General features: G+C 32.9%; 1 protein-coding gene across 1 annotated transcript in view; it reads right to left on the reverse strand.

Moving 5' to 3' along the window:
- LOC106670265 overlaps positions 1-21,200 on the reverse strand; it is an 89,684-nt gene that overhangs the window by 24,591 nt on the left and 43,893 nt on the right. The gene's annotated exons all lie outside the window — the stretch shown is intronic.

The following is a 21,200-nucleotide window of genomic DNA, read 5'->3' on the forward strand; positions in this document are numbered from 1 at the left end:
TTCAGCCTTTTAAGTCACAGACGTTGGTTAGGTCCCATTTTTTAAAGAAAATTTTACGCTGAACAAGATGGTTTTTTAAACCTGTTCCTAGCTTCGGTCAATCATCAGTAAATCCAAATATTTATGCATTTTCGATAATTTCCATGAGCACGTAAAAACCATGTTTTTTCCTCCAGAAAATCTCGAATAACTCGAAAACGTTTGAGAAATCGGGCTAAGTGGACGGTGGCCAATTTAAAGTTTATTAAAATTAACTATCGATCGCTGAAGGGCGCCGCTCCAAAAAAAGATTTCCTGGCTCCACAGCTCAATTTGAAGCGTTTGTAAAAAGTGCAAAATTTGACTCCTTCCAGAATTTTTACTGATGAATGACTGAAGAAAGAAAACATTTAAAAAACAAATCTCTGGGACCTAGCGTAGGTCTGTGACTTAAAAGGCTGAGAAAATATTCATTTCCAAATTTGGCCATTTTTCGTGCAAAAACCGGGTGGTCGGTATGGGCAGTGTAGATGTAAAAGGTAATGGAGGAATATTGAGTACTTGATCACCCTAACTGACTGAATAATATGTACATAAGTAAGATTGTAATTTAGGGTGTGGCAAAAAAAAAAAAAAAAAAAAAAACGCATCTAGGTAAGCTTTCGGCCTGACTGAATTCTAAACCAATATGTTAAGTTTATTACACTCGCACATACGTAACACTGAAGATGACGAGAAACCGAAATGACCCTGACAGACAAGAAAAATCATGTCCGAACTACAAGTTGACCAACAGGAGAAAAATCTTTAAAAGACACACCAAAAATTTCACAATTTTTACATAAAAGATTGTCTTAAAACATAAAAAAATCGGATATATATACAAATATAACATTGCGAAAAGGCATAAAAAATCTTAATATTAGAACTATGCGATTTTTAATATTTAAACGATCCCGTTTGACTTTAAGTGGCTAATTTTCTTAAAATGTTCCATTTATAAAATTGCCCATGTGAGAAAGCCATATTACGAAATTATATCCTGTTGTGAGGGTGTCGCAAAGTGGATAAGTGCCATTATTCAGATTAATGGATAGTCATTGACTGAGAGGAGGAAAACGCTCGCCAAGTTTAATAGCAAGACAAAACCCTCTCGGGCAAATTATGTTCGATCAACGGCACAACTCTCGATGAAATAATTTTATTATTAATCCTAATGAAATTTCTTTAAGACAAGAAAAACTTCTTGAGCAAGTGATGGCATTCAAATGAGTGAACCTATGTAAATTAGTGCTGGGTGGTTGGAAATTCATTTAAATCTGTTTGAATTTGTTAGTGGTTTTTGTTTTGTGTTTTGTAACTATCGCTTTTATTCATAAGGAAGTATTTTCCTTGGCACATGATCATCAATGATTTTCTATTAATATTTGACGCAAACAAACAAAAAACTCAAGATCTACTTTGATTTGCATTATCGAACATCCTCACAGAATAACTTTATGTTTATCTCTTGTACATTACGAAACATAACAATCCATTTATTTTTTTCTTTTCTGGAACGACCGCTAGCCAAGAATGACCGAATTAGATTTAACTGAATTAATAGACAACGCTCGTGGAATACGCATTTGTTATGAAAGCCTAATGAGATAAAGTCCGTTAAGATTGCAGCTTGTTGCGGGCCAAGTATTAACATAAGCGTCGCGCCGGAGGAATGGGAGCATAAAACTTCCCAGGGGCTCTCTCATCCACACCATTCGCCACACTTTTTTCCCCCTCGAGCATAGTTTCCGTCCATGAAGGCTTCAAGTCTTGGTTTGAAAATTAAAAAAAATTTCCGGCATCTGGAGATTATGCTGTTAAACACCCTTAAATATAATTAACATGAAATGTTTCCAAAATTGATCGTTCTTCTATAATCAGGAGCGAAATTTGATTTGAAGTTTTTCTGACAATATTTATTCGGTTATTTTTACAATAGAACGAGATAAACTATAAATATACTGATAAATGATAACAAACATCATGTTATCAGTTCTGAATTATCATTATGAAGTAATTTTATTTTTTTAACAGAAGGAATTTTTTATTGAACCGACTTCACTTAAGAGTTTCATGAAGAAGTACGCAAATTTGATAAGCGCGGCAAAATCTTCCTCATCAACGATAGACCCCCGCATTTCCTCATTGCTACATTTAATTGCCCATTTTATAAACAAAACAAAAACTTTTAGAAATTAAGAGCTACTTAAAAATGCGAAGGTCATATTCGTGTCCATGTAAGTTCATATACAAATAAGTATGCATGTGAAAAAAAATAATAAGATGTTTCAGGCATCCTCCTAGGAACACTCTGACATAAACTTAACTTTATTTACAAATAAAATAAAGCAATTTTAAAAATTATGGCGAAAAATAATAAAACATCAATTAAAAGATTTAATCGGTCGGCAGAAAGAACTCGAGATTTCTTGACAACTTCCGTTAATTTGTAAGTCTTGTAAACATAATTGGCCGGAAATGTTCATTTCTTTTTCAAAATGACATGGTTTTTGTGTTTATTGGCNATGCTTTTTATGTTTATTGGCCCTACACGATATTAAAATATGGTGCATGAGGCTAAACGCAGCAAAGTTTCTCTCTTCACCAACGAAACCTGACCAAGACTTGTTCACAACTTCCGTGAATTTTTAACTTCTATGAACATAATTGCCAAAAATGCCTCTTTATAAAGACATGCTTTTTATGTTTATTGGCTCTAAAATTGACGTCAATTATGAAAACGTCCCAAAAATCCACCGGCAAATATGGTGCAAGAGATAAACGCAGCAAAGTTTCCCACTTAACCAACGAAACCCGACCCAAGATTTCTTGGCAACTTCCGTTAAATTTTAAGTCCCATGAACATAATTTGCAGAAAATCTCTCTTTCTTTTTCTTAAAGACGTGCTTTTTGTGCTTATTGGCCCTACACGATATTAAAAACTTGACTTCAATTATGAAAATATCCCAAAAATCCACCAATATTGTATTTAATTGTTCTCGCGTTAAGCTTGCTTTATGCTTTTTATAATGTTTTATGTTCCCTCGGCAAAATCGTTGCGTGCTAATCTTTCCACCTTTGAAAGTCGATAACCGAAGTATCCTGTCGGCTTTCCCCATGATCCACTATGTAGTTAGAAATAATGAACTATTAATCCCCCTTGATAATGTGAAATCGTAAAAATAAGATGGTTTTATTGGTTAACCAAGAACAAAGCTTAAACTTCACAGTGAAAGTTTTGATTTTTTTAAGTAAGGAGGGTAGATTGAGCAATCGAAAGAAAAGTTTAAAATATAATTTATAAGGGCTGATAATAATATAATTTTTAGGCTCAATCCACTAGGAGCTTTTTTTCCAGTATTACAGAAAAAAATTCCTAAATTAACAATCTTTGTTTTTATTCCTCATAAATAAAATATGGATGAACTCAACAAAACCGACTCAAAAGTTTTATTTTATTTATTTTAATTCTTGCTTATTTATGGGCGTGCTCAATCCTCTAGGAGTTTTTTTCCAGTATTCCACACAAAAAATTCCTAAATTAACAATCTTTGTTTTTATGCCTTATAAATAAAATAAGGATGAAATAAAAAATACCGACTCATTTCATTTTATTTATTTTAATTCTTGCTTATTTATGGGCGTGCTCAATCCTCTAGGAGTTTTTTTCCAGTATTCCACAAAAAAAACCTAAATTAACAATCTTTATTTTTATGCCTTACAAATAAAATAAGGATGAAATCAAAAAACCGACTCAAAAGTTTTATTTTAATTCTTGCTTATTTATGGGCGTGCTCAATCCACAAGGAGCTTTTTTTCCAGTATTCCACAAAAAAACCTAAATTAACAATCTTTATTTTTATGCCTTACAAATAAAATAAGGATGAAATCAAAAAACCGACTCAAAAGTTTTATTTTAATTCTTGCTTATTTATGGACGTGCTCAATCCACAAGGAGCTTTTTTCCAGTATTCCACAAAAAAAGTCCTATATCAACAATCTTTCTTTTTATGCCTTATAAATAAAATAAGGATGAAATCAACAAAACCGACTCACAATTTTTTATTTTATTTATTTTAATTCTTGCTTATTTATGGACGTTTATGCCATTACGTGCTGTTTATAAGGTTCTAAAGCCCCTGAAAAGTTCCAGGTGGACTGATGGGTACAACTCAATGTAATCGTCATTTTTCTGACTTTCAAAAAATATCAAGTTTTGTTGAAAAAATATTTTTGGCTTTTTATTAAATTTCGATTACAGGGGATTTTTGGGGGTTCAAAGACTTGAATTTAACTTGGGATGTAGGATAATCTTACGATAAACTATCATCTATTCACGGGACACCCTGTATATTCTAAAAACTCTTCAAATTTAGATTATACGATTCTATGTGCAGCATGTTATCTTTGTCTATCTGATTGAATAAAAAGAACATTTCTTGTTTGTATGAAGACGTATTTATTATCTTGTAGTCTTCGTCGCCTAGTTAATTTTAGTCCACAATAATTAAGGATTGGATGTTAACAAAATGGAAACAGCTTTCAAGCTTAAATAAAATTGAAGAACACTTGAAGTTTGCACTACTAAGTCAAGGCTTGTAATTTAAGTTCAGACTTTCACCTCGTAGCATTATAAAAAGTTTTTTTTTATATTCCAATTTTCTATATTCAGAGGTGTAGTTGATTTAAAATTTCCCTTCCGCTTGACTGAATTCAAGATTACGGATCGACTGGACCCTATAAAAGGATAATCTCACTAACCAAATAAAGGTTTGCCCCTAAAATTCTAAATATCTCAACACCACTGGAAGATAAACCGTGTAAAGCGTTTATTTACAAACACGGGGTTTCTGTGATGTCGAATATCAGCCCCTGATAATTATTGTTTACTGAGTGTTTTAAGGGCACTCCGTGGGCTGTAATCGGCCCTCGGTCAAGCCCCTCGATATGGGTCGGACCAACAGCCATCCATCAATTAGGGTCTGTTTGTTTCCGGCGCCTGATAGTCTAACTTCTATTTTTGTACAATGTAGGTTTAATGATTACACGTCTCAGAACCGTTCTTTCCCCCCTCCTAACTAAAATGTAAATACCGCTTTAACAATTTCCTGCTTCAGTGAGCAAAGAGACGTACTATTTCCCTAGGGTCCAAAACCCACAAGCAAATTGACACTGAATCAATTAACTTTTATGAAACCTCCGAGGACCTGATTTTAATTTCTACTCTAAAGCATCATTTTTCGTACTTCCAAAAAAAAGCTGCAATCGGGCCCGAAACAAGATTAACCACTGAGGTTATGAACTCGAAAATTTCTTAGTTTTTACAATGGCTTTCTTTAAGTCAAAAATATTGAGACCTACCATCCAGGAAAAACTTCGAGTATTTGCCTAGTTGTTTTCAGTCAGCTGTCACTAAAAGTATGTTTCATTTAAGTAAAGAAAACTCAGAAGAATTGTCATAGAAAGGACTTTAAATTGTTGTACTTGAACTCTCTGAATCCCTTCTGAGGTGCGGGTGTGTTCGGTCTGCAACGCACTTGCTGTCGAGTTCTCCATTTTGTTGCTGAATTCGTAAACTGCACCTTGGGAGTTTTAACCTACCAACCTAATTAAATTATTGGACGGCTCAGAGAAGCCAGATTCTTCATAAAACATGAACGCAAAACATGGATAAGTACTACTTTGTTCATGGTCCATTTAATACCATTCCTCAGAAGGATTTGAATTTGGATTTATATAAGATCAAATCTGAACATATATTACATACTTATTACAAACACACATGTACAGAGTTCATGTAATTTTTAAATTGCCGGCGGGCCTCAAGAACCTTGGCCACTAGACAGTGGCAGACTTGGAGCGACCAGCCAAAGTAGTTGGGCTCTGGGTACTGTCAACAGCTAGGATCAATATTCCGTCATAGGCCCAATCACACAATACATTCCCGCTAATAAATACATTCACACTCAACACACGCTAAGAACACAAAACTATAATTACTATATACAATAAAACAACCCCCGTTGTCTCCAAGAATCGGAACAGGGGACTCAGATATTCGCCGCTCAAGCACGATTCTTATATCAGGTGGCATTCCAACACGCTCTCTATATGGAGCCAAGGAATTGAACCCTTTAAGCAGTTGGACATCGACTATCTTTCTCCTGCAGGACACGTAAGTTACGTTGGCCCAAAAGTAAGTGACGTTAGGTCAACCTCGCAAGGCCTATTCTTAATCGGGTAAATATAACCCTTCTAGAGTGAAATTTTCCGATGCCTACCTATCGACAGTACTCAATATTCATCCTTTGCACCTATAATCTATAACTACCCTCACCGAAGGTCGATTCAATATTCTTCCGTCGGCATTGTCACACTGCACATTCACGCTCATAAATACATTCACTCTCAACACACGCTAGGAAACCAAAACTATAATTACTATATACAATAAAACAACCCCGTTGTCTCCAAGCAATTCAACCCTTTAAGTAGTTGGACATAGAGCAAGCTTTCTCTGCCTGCAGGACACCGGGTTCGGCCAAAAGTAAGTGTCGTGTCAACTTCGCATGGCCTATTCTTAATCAGGTCTCGATATTCATCCTTTACACCTATTAAATAACTAACCTAATTGTTGGTCGATATTCAATATTCCACCGTCGTCTTATATTCTCGCTAATAAATACATTCACTCTCAAAATATGCTAGGGACACAAAACTATCCTCTAGAAGGTACGATTTTGCTTAGTTTTTTAATTCATAATTGTTATTTTATTATCATTATTATTACATTATTTCTTTGCCCTTGTTTAATGATATATTATAATGAGTCCGACAGACGGTTGTAAACCATGGATGTAAATAAGATCCAAATTTTTGTAAATAGTAAAGTAGTTTCAATTTCTATATTTATATATTCCATTTCTACTTAGCATGCTTCTGAAAAAAAAGAAAATCTATGCAAAAATATTTGCATATTTACAAACAAACCGTGGGAAATTTAAAAAAAAAAGAAACTATATAATCAACCTTTAAATTAATCACCTTCGTGGAAGTCTCTTGTTTTAAATATCTAAGACTTAGATGGCCAAGGTTGTGGCAATGAAGCAAGTCGGAGGAAAACCCAGGTTTTTTTTCAAGATACTCCATCTACAACTAGAAGGCTTCGTTATCTTTCATCCTCTGAGATTTCTTTACGAGATATTCGCATTTCCTTTCTAAAGTCCTGTACCTGTCAGTATTTTCCATAGTCCAAGGAATCAAATGTATAAATATGTATGGTCAGCTCAAGTGTTTAGAGTATCGGCGTATTGAGCCGAAGGTCGTGGGTTCGAAACCCGCTCGTGACACTAACTTTTTCATTTCAATCAAAACCTTACATAAAAAGATTAATTAATTAAAAGAAGTAATTTTGTCAATCAGACCAGTAATGATGTAATAATGACCATAATGGATGTAAAAATACGTTTGATTTTCCGGATCGAATTGAGAAAACTTTATCTAAGCAGTAATTTAATTAATTTCTTCATACTCCAAAGGCTGTTATATGAGAAAAAAAATTAAAATATAGAATTTTATCTAAAGGAAGATTATAAATAAAGGAGTGTTGGAGGATTTGCGTCAACATCAAAATACTCAGAACAAACTGACAACGCTCAGACATGCCCTTGTTTGGAAAGAAGGCTATAAAATAATAAATCAAAGGCAAATTAATATTCTTTGAATTCCTTTTAAAGGCGCCATACTTTGCGTCTCGAACTAGCCAATTTTAACACGATTTCCGACCACTAAGCCCGGTGAATCAGACTTCAATGCCAAGGTGATTCAGCCAGGCCATATCGTACTGTCTTGTGACAAAAGAACCTTCTAAAATTGTGGGAAAAATACAAGTTTGGGTAATTTAACAAGGTTTGTTTTTTAAAAAGGCGTACCCAGGCTAGACAGGGCCTATTTAAGTATTTGATGAAAGGCGCCACAGTTTCAAGTGGTGATTCACCCCTTAGATTGAGCCTGTTTTCTTTTGTACTTATGCTACTAATTAATATACTTAAGATTAAATTTAAAAAAGCGAACAAATATCAATGAATGAAAAAGCAGATAAATTTTTTATTAACCGGATATTTTAAACAAACTTATATCCCTGCTGGTCATTCATTAAAAGTTAGCTCATTAAAAAAGCAAACTTTTACAACAATATTTAACAAGAATCTCCTTGAATAAAGACGATACCGTATAAACATTGTCCTGCATTTGACAGCCCTGAAGAAGATTGACTTGACTTGAAAGTTAGGCAGTCCTTGATCAGAGTGCGACCATGGACTTTAAAGTATTAAAAGTCATCGCCGCCTATTTCAGGAGTCAATCTGGATTAATTATTAGCACAGGCTGATTGACAAATCCGGCGGACTTATTAAAAAAAAATTATTTATTTACGGATTATTAATCCTTTAACATACAATTTATATAAACTAATATAATGTAACATAAGCCAAGAACAAAAAATATGTCAACTTTTTGAAAAACATTTTATTAGGTTTCGTGGCCCGCTTGACCAAATAAATTCTTTTCAATTAATTAAGGTATTGGTTGAGATAAAAAAGTCAGTGTCACAAGCGTGATTCGAACCCACGTTTTAGTGCGAGCTTTAGTGAAGTACACTTCAATTTTCTTATTACATTTTATTAGGTTTCGTGGTCCACTTGACCAAATAAATTCTTTTCAATTAATTAAGGTTTTGGCTGAGATAAAAATTCCGTTTTTTGGCAAAAAGGAGGGAAAATTCAAAACGTGGGGTTGAGATGGGAAGTTAGTGCCCGAGTGGACCGAAGTCACGATAGCTAAAGTGGTAGAGCAGCGGCGTATTTAGCCGAAAGTCGTGGGTTCGAATCCCGCTTGTGATACTGACTTTTTTATCTCAACCAAATAATTAAAAAAAAATTATTTGGTGATCGTGAGATGAGGTCTGATGGTGTGACGTAGGTTTTAGAAGAACATTTATTTTATCGTGCCAACGTTTCCAACTTTATTGAGATCATCTTCAGTGCTCAAAGAGTTTGTTTTCCGTGTAGTGTCATTCTTGTCTGTCGTGTTGAGGAGTGCCTGAATAAGATTAGTGTAATTTTTGTGTTAGTGTCTTAATGTTTTTAATGCTGGTAGTGATTTCTAGGTTTAAAATGTTTCTTTTAAAATGTATTGTGGCCTTATGTATATCGTTAATTCTGGTGTTGGGTTGTGTTAGTGTGGCACTTGTGAAGTTAAAATTGTTTTTGATGTGAGTAGGAAATACCTTGTGTTGTCTGCATTTCAACAACAAAGTTTTCTGATCGATAGCCGATGCGAGTTTCTTCTCATTTCAAGAAAAAACAGACGGCCCTGAAGATGATCTCGATAAAGATCGAAACGTTGGCACGATAAAGAAACTGTTCTTGTAAAACCTACGTCACACCAGACCTCATCTCACGATCTCCAAATAATCGTTAACTAACTGTCACTAAACGCCACACATTTTTGAAAAACAACATAACTGTGCAAAGTACAAAACAAGTTACAGGCATATAAGTAAAATATAAATAAACTTCTCAGGAAGATTAACAGGTTAAATAAAGTATTTCTTGTTTTAGGAATATAATGTTAATAACAGTTTATTTTAAAAACTAATCTAGATAAACTAAAAATATCAATATATACCATATTAAGGTATCGTAGAGGTCTAGGAATAGATGAAAAATAAGTGTAATTTCTTTTATAAAATTTAACATGAAATAAATTAAATGATCTGGTATATTTTTGTGGAACGGTAAAAGAAATAAAAGATATTAGTTCAAAACTATATGACCACGTAAAATATCATGTATGATAACTAAATCAGAAATTATTCTACGTTTCTCGCAAGTTATTAGACCAAGCTCGGACATTAAATGCTTGTAGTCAATCTCATTGGTAGGAATACGTTTTTTGTATGCTATAAATCTTAAAAATGTAGTAAATCCATTATATTTCGAATTAACTTAATTAAATTTTCTTTATGGAATGTTTTGGTCGAAATAAAAAAGCAAGTGTGACGAGCGGGATTCGAACCCACGACCTTCGGCTAAATACGCCGCTGCTCTACCACCTGAGCTGTCGTGACCTTGATCCACTCGGACGCCAACTTCCCATCTTAACCCTTTCGAATTTTCCTAAACCAGTCCATACCCTCCTACAATTAGCCTACTTTAATTACTTAATTATGATTTTTTACATACGAATTATTTTATGTCTTAATTCCAAGTAATTCACTTTACCTAAAAAAATAACCAAAAATGTTTACCAAAACACAAATAACTCAATATGACAACTAAATTTTAAATTTAAGATAGTATATAAATCTATTATGTTTAGTGGTCTATAGACCAAATTACTTCTTTTAATTAATTATTCTTTTTGTATAAGGTCTTGGTTGAAACGTTGATGTAAAGTATTGGTTGAAATAAAAAAGCCAGTATCACGAGCGGGATTCGAACCCACGACCTTCGGCTCAATACGCCGTTGCTCTAACCACTTGAGATTAATTTGAAAAATGTTAAAACAAAGAGGGAAAATTCGAAAGGTTGCAGGTTGAGATGGGGAGTTGGTGTCCGAGTGGATCGAAATCACGATAGCTGAAGTGGTAGAACAGCGGCGTATTTAGCCGAAGGTCGTGGGTTCGAATCCCGCTCGTCACACTAGCTTTTTTGTTTCAACCAATACTTTACATAAAGATTAATTAATTTAAAAACTATGTTGAACACTTTCAATTATACTAATATATTTTAAACATAAAGGGGACCAAACTGAGGAACAAAATTCAAGATGCAGTCTAACTAAAGATGAATATGAATGTACAAGGGTTGGTATGTTAGAAAAAGACTGTGATTTTCTGATCACAAATCCCAGCGTTTTCATTGCTCCACCTCTGTTCTGAATAATGTGTTCATGAAAACTTACATTTTCAACTCTTATTATTCGGGAACCCTGAATTTCATAAGGAAAATTAACAGTGTTGCATTGCAGATACATTTAACTTAAAAATTTATGGGTTTGCGAAGTCCTCGAGGAAGATTAATCCCTGTAGGCAATCTTTGTGAATAATCGCTGTAATGTTTATCGTTCGGTGAACCGAACTACCGACGTCCTTTGTTGAGTAATTCGGCAGATAACTAACCGTGAGATTAGGTCAAGAACCGGCCTTGTGTAAATAATAACTTTACTATCATCCATAGGATTCTCGGTCGATTAATCCGACACTCGGAGATTTACCGTCCTTAATCAGTTAATAACAATAATCCGAACGGTGGATTAATGACAATTCGGATATCTTTTGCGGTCGTAAAATAGTAATTTAAAGAGTCATATTAAAGGAGAATATCGTAGGCACGGGTGAAAGCGGAGTCACCCGTGGAAGAAGTGCAAGGGAAAACAAGTCCTAACTCGAATGAGGACATCGTTAATAATGTCAACGATGTAAAATCGTACGACATCGGTTCAGAAAGTTTGATCGATTGCGGTCTCGAATGCCTTGATTTGCAATAATAAAGGGCAATTGAACGATATTTAGATTTTATAACAAAGGGGAAAACAGACAAGACAATTTAATACTGTTAGGCCGTTTTTTTAAAATTAATAACGCGGAAATAAATTATATCGAGAGCACAAGGCCCTGAGGATCAAAGATTTGCGATAACCTTTATTTACGCTGGGAGAAAAATGGTAATCTTTGTACTAATTTCTCTGATTAAAGTCGTTTTTGTTTGGGGTTAAGATCTCTACAAGATCAATTAATTTATTTTAAGAAAATTAATTACGCTATTAAATAATATTAAAAAATATATAGTAGGCTATTAGATCCACAACAATACAAATAACTTTAAAAATAAATTATAAATAAACCATTTTATTTTTTATTTATTTTTTTGTAAGTTAGTAACTATCATCAAAAATGCATGTAACTATACAATGCACGAAACTCCAAAAAACCTCATAAAATTAAAAGTTACATTTTATACATTTTACAATAGTACGATCATTACAAAAGCAACTTGAATCCCTATTAAAAGATTTTGCGTTCCAAGTTGACTTTTTTTAGTGTTTGTAATCACAAACAGTTACTTTTTATATTTTTTTAATTGATACGATCATTACAAAAGCAACTTTAATCGTTTTAAAGGATTATGTGTTCCAAGTTGACTTTTTTTAGTGTTTGTAATCACAAACAGTTACTTTTTATATTTTTTTTAATTGATACGATCATTACAAAAGCAACTTTAATCGTTTTAAAGGATTATGTGTTCCAATTTGAATTATTTAGTGTTTGTAATCACAAACAATTACTTTTTATATATTTTTAAATATACGATTTACAAAAGCAACTTTAATCATTTTTAAAGGATTTTGAGTTCCAACGTGGCTGTGATCACGAACCCTAAAGGAGTCAGGTTGGAACACAAAATCCGCGATTTCTGAAAATTGTATTAAATTTAAATTAAAAAAAAGTAAAAAAAGCAACACTTACTTTCCTTTTTAGTATAATTTTTTAAACAATTATATTCCGTTAGAGGGACAAAGTGCGTCAAAACACATCAAAAACACATTAAATTCCAACCTGAAACAAAGAAAATAAATATTAGTACAAAAAAAATTATTGTATGATTTCACTTTTACTGTTTTTTTATGATGGTTTTTCTCTTTTTTTCGGGTCAAATAATAGTTTGAAAAAACTTTTACAGTCTTTTTCTACTAGGTTTATGGTGGTTTTGTAATCTATAAAAAAGAGAAAACCATATAACACAAAGATTTCATGTTTATTCTTAAATCATTTTTGTTGATGTTTTATTACAGGCGAAAGCAATTTATTTGAAAGTCTTTTTTTGGAGTATTTTCTTTGGCTGCGTTTATGATTTTTGGTGTTGGCTGCAATTCACAAAAAATCAAGAGAACTTGTAGCAAAAAGAAGACAGAAAATAGAAGTTAGATTTTTTCCCTTTGGTTGCTTTTATGATGTATTTTTATGATTATTTCTGATTTTTCGAGATGGTTTTTCATGTTTATTTGCAATCTAATTTTTTAAACTGTAGTGAGTTCGCTTCAATTTTTTAGGAGATTTTTTTGTAATTTGTAATCTGCAAGAAAACAAGAAACCTAAATAAGAGAAAGCTTTAAAATGTGTCAAATATTAATCCATTTGAGCTGCCCTTACACCGATTTTTTGCAGGTTTGATGATCCAAATAAAAACAAGAAACAAAGACATACCAAGTGAAAGCACTTTTTCCACTTTCGTTGCTCTTATGACTTCTTTACCAACATTTCTAACTTTTTTAGGCGGTTTTCGTGCTTTTTATGCAATCTATACGAAACCTAGAATCTAGAAGAAACCTTACAAAAGAGCTTTAATTGAAAATATATTTAACACTTTGCTCACTGTTTTGATTTTTTTTAAAAATTATTTTTTGTGTTCTGTAGTTCATATGAAATAAGAAAGAAACCAAATGACACAAAAGCTCGTGCCTTTATGTCGTTCCTTTCGAAAATTTCCTATTTTTATGGATGGTTTTTCGTTTTAATTCACATTATATTTAAAATGAGTCAGATAGTTTTCCTCTTGGGCAGCTTGTCTATAAATTTTTTGCAGGTTTGGAGATCCACACAGAAACAAGAAATCAAGGAAATAGATTCAATTTTTCCCCACTTTGGTAGCTCTTATGACGTTCTTTATGAACATTTTTCTGTTTCAGCATGATTTTTCCTGTTAACTTCGCAATGTTTTTGTCGTTCTGCATTTCAAAAGAAAACAAGCAACCATTCAGCCCAAATAAGAGGAAATAAGCTTTAAATAATCGGCATATTCCCCACTTTGGTGCATTTTATGTTGACTTTTTTGTTAATGTGATCCACTCAGAAACAAGAAACCATCATATAACAAGATAAAGTTTTAATTTTGTCACTTTTGTTGCTCTTATGACATTCATTATGACAATAAGTGCAGCCGTGAGATTTTTTGTGGGTATACATTCCAAAAGACAACGAGCAACCACTTAGCCTCAATAAGAGGAAGTGAGGTAAAGAAATGTTTTTCCCACTTTGGTGGATTTTACCACCATAAAGATACCAAGACAAAGCTTTAATTTTGTCACTTTGGTTGCTCTTACGACATTTTTTATGAATATTTCTGATTCTTTAGAATTTTTTGTAATCCCCACGAAACCTACGCCTTGCAAAAAAAGCTTTAATTGAAAGCGTTTTTTCCAGGTTAGTGCAGCCATGCGACATATTGTGGGTATGCATTCCAAAAGACAAGGGGCAACCACTTAGCGTCAATAAGAGGAAGTAAGGTAAAAAAAAAAAAATACCACTTTGGCGGATTATACCACCATAAAGATACCAAGGTAAAGATTTAATTTAGTCACTTTGGTTGCTCCTAAGACATTTTTTATGAATATTTCTGATTCTTTAGGATTTTTTTTTGTAATCCCCAAGAAACCTACAATACGCCTTACAAAAAAAATTTTTAATTTAAAGCCTTTTTTTCCACGTTAGTGCAGCCATGGGACTTTTTGTCGCTATGCATTCCAAAAGACAACGAGCAACCACTTATCGTCAATAAGAGGAAATAAGGTAAAAAAAATTACTACTTTGGTGGATTATACCACCATAAAAATACCAAGGTAAAGCTTTAATTTTGTCACTTTGTTTGTTCTTACTACATTTTTAATGAATATTTCTGATTCCTTACGATTTTTTTGTAATCCCCACGAAACCTACGATACGCCTTGCAAAAAAAAGCTTTAATTGAAAGCCTTTTTTTCTCGTTAGTGAAGCCATGAGACTTTTTGTCGGTATGTATTCCAAAAGACAACGAGGAATCACTTAGCCTCAATAAGAGGAAGTAAGGTAAAAACAAGTTTTTTCCCCACTTTGATGGATTTTATGCCGATGTTTTTGTAGGTTTTGTAATCCAATAAAAACAAGGAACCAAGATATACCAAGAAAAAGCTTTAATTTTGACCATTTTGGTTTTGTTTTCTTTTCCCACTTTGGTGCAATTTTGTCGACGTTTTTGCAGGTTTTGTGATCTATACAGAAACAAGAAACCAGTTTGAAAAAAATGATAATAAAAGAATAAAAAAGAAAGAATTTTAGTAGTTTTCATGAGGATTTTATGAGATAGATTTTAGGTTGTCTATAGTAGTAAAAACAAATTTCTTTAGATTTTGTGTGCTGTCGTGTTTTTGTTTGAAGCTTGTCGGTATCATAAAAAAATAAAAAAATAATTGGCTTTTCCGATTGGCAACATTTTGTAGGTGAAGGAAGAACTTTACTACATATTAAATAAACAAATAAAAATTTCACTTAATGCTTTCAGGATTGATGACATGATTTTAGCCTATAGAGAAGTTTTCATTAATGTCTTTATTGGATTTGCCATTATTGTAGTTGGTAAATTGGCAATTTTTTAAATTAAAACTAAAATTAACGATGATTGATATGTTGTACGAACAATGTACTGCTTAATAAATAATTCATCGATCCTTAGATGTTAGAAAGGATCCACAATACATTGATCCGGTTTCCAGTCTGTTTAAATAATAACCCCCCCTGTGGGAGTTGGAACGGGGAAAGATTACCTCATTAAAAAAAGAAAGAGAGAACCACTCTCACGTCCTCATCGGCAAAACGGAATTATCCCAGTGCGCGCTGAATCTCTCGACTCTTCGACTGTCCCAAAGTACAATAAGCCTTGAAAATCGCTAACGGATAATATAAATAATGGATTCGTTCCACTTGCATATGCATCGTGGCTCAATTCATTGCATAAGGAACTGTTTCATAAACAACTCATACAAGTTGTACCTCAGTAATCTTTCACCTTTAACCCTTTGATTTTTTCACCTTTGGATTGTAGAAGTCAATTACATTTTTTTAAAAATTATTTGTTTACAATTATACATATTAGATTTATGTTGAACTAATTGTATGTTTTGTTTAAGTTATATATTTATTTTTGTTTATATAACTACTTAATATTTGCATAATAATGTAAATTTTAGATATCACAATTTGAATAAATAAACTCTACTCACATAAACAGTAAATAAATAATAATAAATAACTTTATGACAATCTATTTACTCTACAAAAAACCCAGACTGGGAAGGGCTTTCATCACAATTGATTGAAATTGAGAAAATTAATTTTACATTTACTAAAAACCAGCAATACAACTAACCATTTATTATTCAGAAATCGTGAGATGCGGTCTGGTGTGATGTAGGTTTCAGAAAAACATTTTCTTTATCGTGCCAACGTTTCGATCTTTATTAAGATCATCTTCAGGGCCTGGGATTTACAAAAATTGTTTACATTTAACAAATACATTTAGGATGTGGAAAAGTGAATTTATACAATGCAAAATATATTTTTTATATTCAATCCAAATTTTTCCACATCCTAAATGTAAACAATGTTTGTAAATCCCAGGCCCTGAAGATGATCTCAATAAAGTTCGAAACGTTGGCACGATAAAGAAAATGTTTTTCTGAAACCTATATCACACCAGACAGCATTTCACGATTTCTGAATAATTATCGATTAACGGTCACTAATCACCACACATAATCCATTTATGTTTAGTGGTCTAATTGATAAAATTATTTCTTTCAATTAATTATTATTTTTTATGTAAGGTCTTGGTTGAGATGAAAAAGTTAGTGTCACGAGCGGGATTCGAACCACCGACCTTTGGCTCAATACGCCGCTGATGTAACCACTCGAGCTAACGTGACGTATTGAGCCGAAGGTCATAGCTTCTTCAGACGTTTTTCGGTTGGCTTTGAAGAAAATTGAAAATTATACAGGGTACCTCAGGCCCAGTTTATCTTCAAAATTTCAAATACGACCGAACACGTTGCAATTGGTCAAAAAATGACAAAGCTATGGCAAAAAGGAATCACCAGCGTAATTTCGAAGAGCTGAATATTTTACTGTATTAATCTATTTATGTTTAGTGGTCTAATTGACCATATTAATTATTTCAATTAATTATTCATTGTACTTAAGGTCTTGGTTGAGATGAAAAAGTTAGTGTCACGAGCGGGATTCGAACCCACGATCTTCGGCTCAATACGCCGTTGCTCTAACCACTTGAGCTATCGTGACGTATTGACCTGAAGGTCGTTGGTTCGAATCCCGCTCGTGACACTAGCTTTTTCATCTCAACCAAGACCTTACATATTGGGTTGTCCGGAAAATAATGCAGGATTTTGGTATTAAACAAAAAAAAAGAAACTAGTTACTTTAAAGCAATGTTCTTTAATCAAAATAATTTCCCATACNATACAAATGAGTAATCCTGTAAACGTAAACAGAATATTTTATATAGATTTTTTTTAATGAAAACTTAAAATCCTGCATTATTTTCCGGACAACCCGATACAACGAATAATTAATTGAAAGAAATACATCTAATATTTAACTGATCGTTCTACAAATTAATCGGCTTGTTAAAGCTGATCGGCCTATTTCTTTTTTATAGGCCATCTATTGTCTACTATTGAATGGTGGTGAAAATAGTCTGGAAAAACTTCAACACGGCATTTGCTCTGTTGACTTCACGGGTCATATATGTTCGTTGTTCGGGTGTATTAGGAATTCTTTAACCCAGTTCGAAAGGCCGTGCAGGAATCTGTCCCACATACATGATCCTGCCTTTATTATCAATCAAACCATTGTCAACACGCCCTAGAAAGTAATTACGACGATAAGCCCCCAGAAGAAGAAAAAAAATCGACCTTTCTGGACCGAAAATATATTTGAACCTTGTCCGGGAGGATGTTCAACTTGACAAGAAAATTAGCAGAACAAATTAAAGGATTTGATTGAAAAGCTCGTGTCGTTCCCACTATCAACGGAAGTACAAATATAATCACATCTTTCTAAAACTGTAAAAAGATATTTTGACCAATTAGAATCCATTGTTTTTGTCGATTTTCCGAAACCCACAACGGGACAAGTTAAGTTATTATTCCACAGGGAAATTCCCAATGGAAGACAGTTAAGACAGTAATTGGTTAAACTTTGTAAATAGTTGAAAGAAATTTTAATTTTCTAATAACAAATTAGTCCAATATAACTTTTTATAGGAAGATTTGAAATTTGCGTCAAGCCAGGCCTTGACCTTTTCGAGGCTCCTTTTCCAGAATAAACAAGACTTAAAAGACATCCTCAGTGAATTGTTATCAGCCAAACAAGTCTAAAACGGGCTTTATTTAACGAAATTAATTTCCGAATGGGAGATCAAAGTGTGTTGGGTAAATCAGTCGACTCACTTTTTACGTTTCCTTTTTGAGTCAAATAAAAATTAGATCTTAAATAAGGACTTACAGTAATAAAGAAATATCTTTACAGAACTTGTCGTTTTTCAAAATGAAGTACTTTTGTAAATACGTGCAAAAAAGCACAACTGAATTGTTTTATTTTTCTGATTCTTCAAGTAGAAAATAACGTTTATTCCTCTTATTTATTACCAGTATATGGTATATTAAATACATGAAACAAATAAAACTGTTTTTTTGTTTAAACTACGTCAATGAAAATAAAGGCAAAATTAAAGTAGTGTTATAAGAAATAACAAAAAGTAAACTTAATTCCCTATTTTTTGAAAATTTTCTACTAATTTGGTACTTTAATATAAAATAAACTTCGTTACATAAAATCTTTTATCTACGCAGTCATATATGAAAAAGTAAATACATTGAGGGGATGAAATTCGTCCCGGGTCACGATGATCATCAAGAGAGCTGCAAGACGGCCCGGAGACTCTGGATAGTCCAGAAGACGCACAACAAAAAAGATGACCAAATTCTAAACGCTAAATAGTGAAACCGTGGGCTTTGGTGAATTTAAAAAAAAGTATAGAACTTGTGTTCATGATGTGTTGTGTACGTGGATGTTGTTTTTTGTAGTGCTGGGTTATGATTGTTTATGATTCGGTTCATTATATTTTTAGGGTTATGTAAGATTTGTTTGTATGTTTGAATATTTTTTAGGTGAAATGATTCATGACTTAGAGAGATTCTGTGTAATAATCCTTCAGCCATGTTTAATATTGTGTGTATCGTGTGATGTATAATTGAGCGAACAGTGTTTATTAGTTTTTGGTACTAATCTTTAATTACCGTGCCATTTGTTTGTCTTTTTATGAGTGTGTCTAGGAATACATGAAAATAATGATACTTCAATCATTTTTGTTTCATGTGGCGTCTGTAAACTTGTACAAGTAATTAAAACACAGTTTAATTGCACAAATTTATTGCGCAATATTTGCAAGTATTTGTTTTTCTTTTTTTAAATATAGTTTATACTTTTTCTTGATGTGTATATTTTACACGATGATTTTTCTTTGGTAAATTCAAAGCGAAAATTTTAAAATTAATGTGTTATGGTAAAAAAAGTTTTAGAACTAGGTTAAATTAAAATCAATAGCAGGGATCAGACGCTTTTTGTTATTGGGTTGTCCGGAAAATAATGCAGGATTTTGGTATTAAACAAAAAAAAAGAAACTAGTTACCTTAAAGCAATGTTCTTTAATCAAAATAATTTCCCATACTCTCAATACATTTCTCCCAACGTGTTGGTAACTTATTAATTCCGTCTGAGTAGAATTCAGAATTNACAAATGAGTAATCCTGTAAACGTAAACAGAATATTTTATATAGATTTTTTTTAATGAAAACTTAAAATCCTGCATTATTTTCCGGACAACCCAATAAATAATAGAGGTTTTATAAGTAGGCTCTGTACCTATTCATTAATTTTTGGTACAATCTTTAATTGCTATACCATATGTTTGTCTTATTATGAGTGATGATATTTCAATCATTTTTGTTTCATGTGGCCGCTGTGAGCTTGTACAATTAATTAAAACATTGTTTTATTGCACAAATTTATTGCGCAATATTTGCAAGCTTTAGTTTTACTTTTTAAATATAGTTTATACTTTTTCTTGATGTGTATATTTTACACGATAATTTTTCTTTGGTAAATTCAAAGCGAAAATTTTAAAATTAATGTGTTATGGTAAAAAAAGTTTTAGAACTAGGCTAAATTAAAATCAATAGCAGGGATCAGACGCTTTTTTTAATCGTAAAGGTTCTATAAGTGGGCTATGTACCTATTCATTAATTTCTGGTAACAATCTTTAATTACTACACCATCTGTTTGTCTTATTATGAGTGGTGATACTTCAATCAGTTTTGTTTCATGTGGCCGCTGTGAGCTTGTATAATTAATTAAAACATTGTTTTATTGCACAAATTTATTGCGCAATATTTCCAAGTTTTTGTTTTTCTTTGTTAAATGTAGTTTATACTTTCTTCTTGATGTGTATATTTTACACGATAATTTTTCTTTGGCCAATTCAAAGCGAAAATTTTAAAATTAATAAGTGTTGTGGTTAGAACTAGACTACATTAAAATCAATAGCAGGGATCAGACTTTTTTTCAATCTTAGAGGTTCTATAAGTGGGCTCTGTACCGGTTTTCAATCGAATCGTTAATAGATACAACTTTGAGACCGTTTTCAATCCTGCGGTACCGTAATGTTTAAATCATTGTACCTTTCTGCTTCATAATCAAGAACTGGCTAAATCATATTGGCTTGTAATCTCGATTTGTGTATGCAATGAAAACCCGTAGTTTACTATCAACTCATCGAGTTTGCTTAGTAGCGGAAGATTATGATTTTGCATCTCGCTATCACGTGACAATTCAGCATAGCCTAGGTTTATTTTTTCAACTTGAAATCTTCGTATAAAGCGAATTCGATATGTTCGTTTTATCTACGAGCCTCGGCCAAGGCCAGGTAATCGAGGAAGTGAGACTGACACGTTCTTTGATATGATTCACTGTTCTCTCTGCTTATCGACTTTTTCTCTACAATATTTCCTACGAATGCAATATGTAGGGAAGAGGAGGAGCCACGACGTAAGATGTCCGACTGTTTCTGTCTAATTGAAGGCCGTCCTTGCTTGCTGATCTACTCAGGAACTCTGTAATTAGACTATCTCCCGGGTGTCGTAAGCTGTGGGAACGGGTATTAGCTGGCAAGGATCTTCAGGAGGCGACACTCGCAATTTGGTCAATTCCAGTACAACTGGGGTAACTTCCT

The sequence above is a fragment of the Cimex lectularius genome, unplaced genomic scaffold (assembly GCF_000648675.2).
Source record: "Cimex lectularius strain Harlan isolate CLEC.00 unplaced genomic scaffold, Clec_2.1 scaffold67, whole genome shotgun sequence".
Taxonomy (NCBI): domain Eukaryota; kingdom Metazoa; phylum Arthropoda; class Insecta; order Hemiptera; family Cimicidae; genus Cimex; species Cimex lectularius.